We start from the raw sequence: 10,000 nt of genomic DNA, 5'->3' as shown, positions 1-10,000 counted from the left end.
ATCAATTTTCTTAATCGCCAATTATTTCTTTAAAAATATATTACCGAACCAGCTTTCCGTATTTTATTTTCATCACTTGATTACGCAATTTATGACGTCATTTCGGTGACGAAACATTTTGGGACAACAATATGGACGTTGTTTTTTAACAGTAAAATATTTGTTTCAAGCATCGAACGAATCCAAAACGTATTTCATATTGTGTGTTTGTCATGCATAGCACCTTAAGAACAGACACTAAAAGTGTATATCGTTGTAACTTTATTGTTATTAGGATTGGATTAAAGTTGCCATTGAGGTAAGCGTGTCTTTTATACTAAATTGATTTTTTTATGACTCCTGTCAAATCTTAAATAATGGCATGTATCCATTCTACAGCACATTTTCAGCTGCAATCGATAATGTAATTATCCAATAATGTAATACTGCGCATTCGCGAATGGGACAGTATAATTTTTAACCATTCCGCATGTGATTGCTAAGGTAGCGGGCGACAGTATTTTTTGGACAATAATTTTTTTCCCGCTGGTGGCACGTTATTGCTAAGGTAGCGGGCGACAGTAGTTTTTGGACAGTATATATTTTCCCGCTGGGTCTGACAGTATGTTACGATGGCCTATGGGAGTTTAGCATTGTGAATAAAAGTGAGGTATAATAATAAAAAATAAAGCATATCTTTCCATTCAGGAAAAATGCGAGCTTAATTCTGCTTTTGTCGCTTAGTGCATACATATAAAAAAAACAAAGGTAATTCAAGAAAAGTGTGTGGTTCAATAGGTCTTACGTAATGTAGATTTTGATTTAGAACATATAGACAGTGTTAAAAAATGACACTTGATAGGGGAAATTCCCTGTCCACACATGTAGAAAGTGTTAAAAGTCAACACTTATCGGAAGGCCATCTCTTTCCACGTGAAACCCCCTTCCGCTGTATCTGAATAAAGTCCTTACGAACGACCTGGTGAGTCATCGTATAAGAGGCACATAGTGAACAAATAGAAAAAATAGGTGCATTGGTTCCGTCTACCCAGTATATTCCTCTAAGCCTAAGGTTATAGTACATGTTGCCTTCAGCAGGGTATCAGCACGACACAAAATAACGAAACGCCATCTTTAAGTATTGGTAGAAAGTCGAGTTCAAACATACACTGGGCCTTTAAATTCATCACGGGAAAAGGCTGTCCTAAGTAAAGTTTTAAAGTTAACGACCTGATACGCAAATGATGCTACTAAGTCCAGAGTGTTTGTCATTCATAAATAGAGTTTCCTTTGTCGAAATTTGAGATCAACATACTTCATATGGCCATTACGTTTTTTCTCTAGGTTGATGACAGGTCATTAAAACGAATGTAAAATTATCTCGGCGAAGGATAATCAATGCTTTAAAAGATGAATAAAACACTGCGCGGCGATACAATTCACTGATAGGCCGACAGGTTAATAAACTTTATCAGTTTATAAAGACAGTATAAGCTTCATTCAATACAAATAATTTGCAATGTGTTTAAAACCATATTATATACATAAAATATCCATTGGACATATTTCTTTCACCATTGGTGTTAAGAAAAAAAGTATGTCTGAATTAAATATTTAAACAATCCTTTAAGTCACATACTGTTTTACTGTTTTAGTGCTAAACATTATTCATTCAACAGTATGCGTATAACCACTACGAGGTTCATAAACCGCGTTTTGCTGCAATAAAACAATACACAATTTTTATTTACAAAAAATAAACACAGCAACACACAAATCAATAAAAAATAAATAAAAACAAAACAATATATCACATCCGAAAGCATATGAAATGCTTGTTTTTATATAAATCATTCTTTAAATACAATTGTGTATCCATGCAAACTGCACAACGAGAGATGACAATCTTGGCCATGTCTTATACCAAAAGTAGTTATACTGTAGAAGTTTTGAGCTCCATAAATACAAACAAAGTTCTTTGGACGTTAAATTTAGAGGACCCAGTTGTAAAGCATTGTATTTGTATTTTTACGTGTTTTGTATTATAGCTAAGAGAGGCGCCTAGAGTATATTTAAACAAAATTTGTTATACGATCAGACAGTCTCGCGTGATATATCCATACTCATTGCTATATCCCTATCATGTTTGAGCACAATCTTAACCCTTTCAGTGCGGGAACCGAATCGAATTTTGAAGGCCTTTGCAAACAGTTTGGATCCAGATGAGACGCCACAGAACGTGGCGTCTCATCAGGATCCAAACTGTTTGCTATTCTGATAATATTCTTTGAAAAAAAATCGAAGAAAATGCTAATTTTAGAAATTCAGCAGACGACATTTTAGCAGACGACAAATTTCCCAGCATTCAAGGGTTAATGTTCAGCATCGCATTCCGTCATTTATATCGTCTAAAATTAGTGATAGAGTGGAAAGGAATTTTGGAGGCTAAACTTACGTAAACGAGTATTCAAAATAAGATGAAAGCCAAGGCATATTATATTTCCGTGTGCTTTATTTAGGACATTCTTGTTATTAGTGGATATCTACGGCAAAATATAAATGCCTATTGCTATTCAAAAGTTTAGATATTGTCGAAATGTTGCAACATCGGAAGTCATCAGACAAATGTGTCGTATGATCGTAAATATTAATTCGCCTACGCGTCGTAATTGACATCTAAGTTAGAAATCGCGAAAGGAAATGTATATACCATCATCAAGAAAATATTGGAAATTAAACTAAGAAACTTAGAATGGCGAAAATTTAGAACAAGATTACTAGATTATTGCAGGAATACATGAAGTTAAAAAGCGGTAGACGAGGGGAGAAATTTGTTATTTTTGATACGGCAATGTTCTGTTTCGTAAGGCGACGCAAAAATTGTTAAGTCAAAATAATCAGCGACTTCTTTAAGTACGTTGACCGGAACTCTTTCGCAAGAGGTTTCATCGAATGGGCTGGTGTCTCATATCGAAGAAAAAAAGAGATGAAATTAAAGAACGGAACGAAAGTTTATCACAAGATCTATACTGATACGCTTTTAAGGCAGGTTTCATGATTAAATGTTCAAATGACGTTCCGAAAATGAATCCAGAAGGTTCAAAGTCTCTGGTTTCACATCAGAACAATTCTTTAAGTCACATATCTAATCTGATCGTCAAGCTTCTTAAGATCGGGACAAAACTTTATTAAACTTGACGATTGGGTGCCACCGCGTCCGGATGCTGCTCATATGGACCTTGATATATGGGGCATCCGTAAACACCGTCTGCAGAAACGCCTCTAAATCTCTGTTGTAGTTATGCGCAGGGCATGGATTTCCTATTGAACGCTTACTTCAATAAAGGTGCAGTTGAACAACTCATGTTGCGTCATTAATTGTGTTCACTATAATCTGGCCGACTATCGCAGTGTATTTTGGATGAGTCTGTTTGACATTTTGTCTCTGGCAATATACAAAAGACATCAACATAAAGTAAGACTTCTCTTTTTACTTACACAACTGAAGCTTCATGTTTTTATATTATAACTTATATAAAGATAAGTAGCAGCCGTCCGTTTTTCATCGAGAAATACAATATGTAAAATACTAAAACGATAATTTTGTAAAAGTATCACTTTTTGTATTGTCGTGTTTTTGTCAAACATTTGTCGATATCGTTTTTATCCAGACATACGAGAGAATGAATATAGAGGGGAGGAAACTCTGATTATGAAATAATGATCTATTTGCATGAGTCGTTTCCTTTTAACAAAAGATAAGTTCTTAAACAGCGTTTTATTCTGTATCCTTTGAAGCAAGGTACTCATATTGAAAACTGTTATAATGTTTTTGAACATTTCTCAACATAATGTCATAATGAGACCGAATTAAAACAGCTTTAAAAAATAAAGTTTAATCATGATTATATAAAACAAAAATGCGAAGTGCAAATGCCTAGCTTACTTATAGAGAATTAAGATAATTGAAGGCACATTTAAAAAAGGGTATCTAGACAAACTTCTATGAAGGTTTTGTCATATAAGCTCTGGTTGAGTTTGTTCTGTAATGGTATGTCATAGATTATTTGTGCTACTTTACACAGCATGTAATGAGATGATACTTTAGGCGAAACGTTTTGTGATGCTATTTTAACCAATACATAAGGGTAGATACTTTACACTACGCGGTGTGCGAAGCCACTTGAGACAACACGTCTTCTAATGCAATTTTAGACAACACTTTGTGTGATTCCACTTTACGATTGGAGGAAATTGATACAATTGTATAGATATGCAAAATGAATCTTTGCCCAAGCAAGTGCATATTAGGTAATTGAATTCCTATACTATTAATAATTCAAAATATTGGGAAATACATGTGTATGTCTTTACATATGCCTTTAATGGCAGCTTGTAAATCGCCAATCACATCTTAACAACTGCTTTCACACAAAGTTAAAACGTAATTTTGACCAGGAGGTAATTCAGTACCACCAGTCGATACGTTATAGACTGTATATCATAAAGTGTGATCAATACCGTTTTATGAAATGTGCATACGTTTATAAAAATAAGATTAAATGTTTCCGGAATGAATGATAATAACACGATAGACATCGGAAAGTGTCGATCATCCTTGTAAATAAAGGTGTGCACGTTTGGGAAATAAACGCATTTAATGCAGTTTTGTTTGATATGACCAAATCCAGTTTTACTTAGCGTCGTTATAAATGTGCCAAAGATGACGTCTATATTAAGTTTATAAAATCCAGACGCATATCAAATGTTTCCGTGCATACATAGTTTGCAATACGTTTCTTTTAACAAACTTGTTTCGAACGTATTGATAAACATTATCAAAACAAATTATAAGTAAACATATAACTCTTTTCGTTTTGTCTTTGTAAAATAATAAGAATTGAAGTGTACTCCAAGGGAAAAATACTCCAACAGACACACTTGTGATATTTTGTTATTTCAAAGTATTTTGAATGTTCAAAACGATTTTGTAACTTTACTCCATTCATGATGAAACTTATTATATAACACGCACTTAAATTGGTAAACTTTTCAATATTGATTTGCGTTAAAAAATTTGTTAACTATGAAATCAACAGTAGCATTGATTATTGTAACTTGTGGATCTATGTTAGCATATGGTGTTAATGTAACAATAATTCGCGTTCACATATGCACATAAGTACAAAACGGCTGTTTTCCAAACAAATATATAGATGCTTAAAAAGATAATAACATTAGTTTAAACAAGGATATCAGTTTAACTGATGGTTGCTCCCCAATGATGCTTTATCGATATATGGGTTAAGTGTGTGGAAAAAAGTGAGACCTTAAGAAAATGTAATATGCGCCTCAGTGACCTTGACCTTGACCCCAGTGACCTCAAACCTCATCAAAAGGTAGAGGTCCATGCAAGGTACCTACATGCCAAATATATAAAAGATCGGTTAAATATTGAAGGCGTTATCAGAAACTGTAACAAAAGTGTGAAGGAAAATCTATTATTCGCTTTGGTGACCTTGACCCCAGTGACCTCAAACCTCATCAAAAGGTAGAAGTCCATGCAAGGTACCTACATGCCAAATATGAAAGAAATCGGTAAAGTATTGAATGTGCTATGAAAAACTGTAACAAAAGTGTGACGGAAAAAAATATTATTAGCCTTGGAGACCTTGAATCCAGTGACCTCAAACCTCTTCAAAAGGTAGAGGTCCATGCAAGGTACCTACATGACAAATATGAAAGAGAGTATTAATATATTGAAGGCCCTATGAGAAACTGTAAAAAAGCTTGACGGAAAATATATTATTAGCCTTGGTGACCTTGACCCCAGTGACCTCGGTGACCTTGACCTTGAACCCAGTGACCTCAAACCTCATCAAAAGGTAGAGGTGCATGCAAGGTACCTACATGCCAAATATGAAAGCGATTGGTATAGTATTGAAGGCGCTATGAGAAACAGTAGCAACAGTGTGACGGAAGGAAGTCTATTAATAGCCTCGATGACCTTGACCTTAATCCCAGTGACCTCAAACCTCATCAAAAGGTAGAGGTCCATGCAAGGTACCTACATGCCAAATATGAAAGCGATTGGTAAAGTATTGAAGGCGCTACGAGAAGCGGTAGCAAAATTGTGACGGAAGGAAGTCTATTATTAGCCTCGGTGACCTTGACATAGACCCCAGTGACCTCAAACCTCATCAAAAGGTAGAGGTCCATGCAAGGTACCTACATTCCAAATATGAAAGCGATAGTAATGTATTGAAGGCGCTATGAGAAACGGTAGCAAAAGTGTGACGGAAGGAAGTAACCTCAAACTGGCAACTATATGCTCCCCATATATATATGCGGAGCATAAAAATCCAATTGATAAAATAACTAGTGATGTGTTATTTATCAAGCACTGCTGGTTCATACATACAGATTACTGCCTGACACAATCGTCTAGTCATTATGAATTATGCCATTCTGAGCGTATTATCGCGTCTGGCGCATTCTCGTTTCTGCATGAAAGTCAGAATACGGCACTGACATTCTTGGCATTAAATCAATTGTTAAGTATATAATATCAATGGTTCTTTCGTCGCGGACTTCAACTTTTCATTATCTGCAAAGGCCGAAAGGTTTGTTCGCACGTCACATTTTTATAACGTACTTATATACAATAGCACAGTGAATATGTGCAAGTACACGTTTTTATAGATCATTTAAAAATACCATGTGACTTGAATGTGGTCATCTTCGGAAATCTCGTTTGCGTAAGTCGCAGTGTATGTTATATACATATGTGATAACGGTAAATGCATACGTTTTTCAAAAAATGGCATCAATTTCAATATTGGTTTGAAAATATTTAAATAAAATATATTTACATGGATACGATTATTTGGTTTTGAAAATTATGATGTGTCAGTCAATAGAACATTTTTATAAGTTTTGTTTTAACTTTGAACTCATTTTGTCAGTATTCAATATGTTTCAATAACGTAAGAATTCTGCTTAATTATCTACACAATATAAAACGCTTCCTCACGCTTTAATAAAATCCATACTTCTTTCTTTGATTGAAAAAAACTGTTGCTAGAGAGAAGTGTTCGTATCTAGCTTTAAACACTATAACAGCTTTTTTTACTAATCAGGTATTAGATAATTACATCATTTGGACTGGTCTTGACTTTTGTGCAGCACTTACTTTTCTTTTGAATAACTTGTTTGTTGAATTTAATGGTAAAATATTTAAACAAATTATTGGCGTTCCTATGGGTACTAATTGTGCGCCACTAATAGTTAACTTTTTTTTATATTGTTATGAAAGCGAATTTATGTTAGAATTATCTAAAACTAAGCAAGTAGATTTGATTAATTGTTTTAACCTTACTAGTAGGTACATTGATGACATACTTAATTTAGATAATCCATTGTTTGAACAATATATTCACAAAATCTACCCAAAAGAACTAGTCTTAAATAGATCGTGTATATCCAATACAGACGCTGCGTATTTAGACTTACCTTTTACTATTAATAATAATTTGATCAAAACTAGTTTATACGACAAACGGGACGATTTTAACTTTGAAATTGTGAATTTTCCGTTTCTAGATGGCAACATCCCTAAAGGACCTTCCTATGGTATTTACATTTCGCAGTTGGCACGTTATGCCAGAGCATGTTCGTGTATTAAAGATTTTAATGATCGTAATCTAATATTAACTAAAAAATTGCTAAAACAAGGCTTTTTATATCATAACCTAAGAAATAAATTTGCTATATTTTACTCTAAGTATGGTGATTTAATTTCAAAATATAATGTTTCTTTAAAATGGCATTTAAATAATGGAATCTCCCATCCATCATTTTACGGAGATGTTTTGAAGCGTGTCCGCAAATTAAAATATGTTAAACCAAATGTTCATATAAAACTTTTCAATTTAATTAACTTGTTTTTATCAAAAGGATACGATGCTTATGTACTTAAAAACACGTGTTTGATGGTTTTCGATTTACTATATCTTTCTTCCCTTAAATTTTGGAATCATTAGTGATATTATAGGCATATTTCACTGTTGAGTAAATTGTGTCATTGGGTCGTATGAACAAATCTGCATGAAAACTACATTATAGGCATTTTCACTGTTTAATAAAATTATGTCATTGTGTCGTATGAACAAATCTGCATGAAAACTACATTTGGACTCAAATCGTACATCAAACAATTTCTGTCTTCAGTTGTCAAAACACCTATATACTGTTTGATTCCAATAATGTCGCTTTAATGGAATTACCATTTTTATTCATTTGCTTCTTAATATTAAATCACCTAAACTTGTTTTATAAGTAGCACAGCCCCATTAATATTTTTATTTAGTACTACCCCTGGAACTTGTTCACGTCATTATGTCATTATGGATTTTGTGACGTCATACGACCGACTTTCCCAGTTGTAATCTACATGCATAGGTCATTGGGTTTATAACGTTCCATTTTATTTATATTTTCTCTCTGATAGGCGTTTCTTGTTTGATTTAATTATTTTTATTTTTTTTAGCAGTCACATAAACAACCAAGCTATGTAATATGGACTTTTTACACCCATTATTGCTGCTTCTTCCTGTATTTGCGCGATGATTATCTGAGATATTAACTCCATGACACTATATTCTCAAATCTTTTTCTATAAAGAAGGAATGTAGTTGACAATTGTTTATTGTTTTATTTGATCGTTCGTCAAAAAGTTGTAACTCTATTACTCTTGTATCTTCAATGCAATTGAGTAATTAAATAGTAATTAAATTGAATGCGTTTTAATTCCCTTTTATTATTGTTTAATTTGAGTTACAATGCTATGACGTTAAATTTTATTAACACTTAAATGTATTATGAATATTGCTGGGCCAAGTGTGAGGTTGCGCGCTCTATAACCAGGTTTAAACCCCCAATGCTTTGCATTGACCGTTCCAAGGCGGTGACCCCAGCTTTATTCATATTTTGTGTTTATGTTGGTTTGTATTGTGCTGTATTGTGCTGTTTTGTACTTTTTGGGCAATCGGTCACTTGCCTTAAATAAAGAACCAACTAATTGTTTTTAATGAAAATTCAATACTGCTCCAGCAGCTGGAGTTTCACTTCTTTATATTAATTAAGCAAAATAAAAAAAAAAACATTGGAAAATTTGAACTACTGATGCCATTGACCGTTCCAATTAGGTTAGTCGCATATATAATCATTTCATGTTTTTAGCTATGTCTTGTTAGAAAACTAATGGGTAAGAACATACCTTTATATCCTGCTATATTACACGGAGCTTCACTTCATGATATATTTAAATATTAAACGTTAATATTTGAACCCTTACACAATAATCAGAACATACATCATGTGCATGTTCTATCTTAACGGACATTTTGGCAAAAACTTTCATTATTTGAAACTTAATAAAGTTGTATTGCTTCAACAGATTCCATATTTATTATTTTTATTATGTTACATAAATGTTTACGTCTAGATCGTTCATGTTATATATAAACATACCTCAATATGGAGAGGGCCCTTCGATGATGTTGGTATAACTCTAGGCCCAATCCATTTGTATTCATGTACTTCAAACTGTCTATTATATGTAATTGTTTGTAAATAAATGTGTATATACAATAAAATATGTTCAAACTAAACTAAACAGAACTCAATAGATAACTTTTTTTGACAAATGTCATTCATTGACACCTATACAAAAGGACTGCATTATTCATTAATATCTGTTTGTTTTTGTTAAGAGCAACATAACATGTGCAGTTTAAGACTAATGTTAGAATAATCGGAAACCTTTAATTTAAAATAACGATAATAGTCAATGTCATCGGATTTTAAGATGAAAGGTGTGTGCATAACAAAGAGTGTATGTATACGCGCGTGATTGTTTATTGACTTAAATGGTTATATAATGGCTCGCAAACGACTACTTTCACCTTAAATTTATCTGCCTAGATCATTAATACTATTCTCGTATACATCCAACTTCCAT

Source organism: Dreissena polymorpha, chromosome 5 (genome assembly GCF_020536995.1).
Source record: "Dreissena polymorpha isolate Duluth1 chromosome 5, UMN_Dpol_1.0, whole genome shotgun sequence".
Taxonomy (NCBI): domain Eukaryota; kingdom Metazoa; phylum Mollusca; class Bivalvia; order Myida; family Dreissenidae; genus Dreissena; species Dreissena polymorpha.
This window is presented reverse-complemented; position numbering follows the sequence as displayed.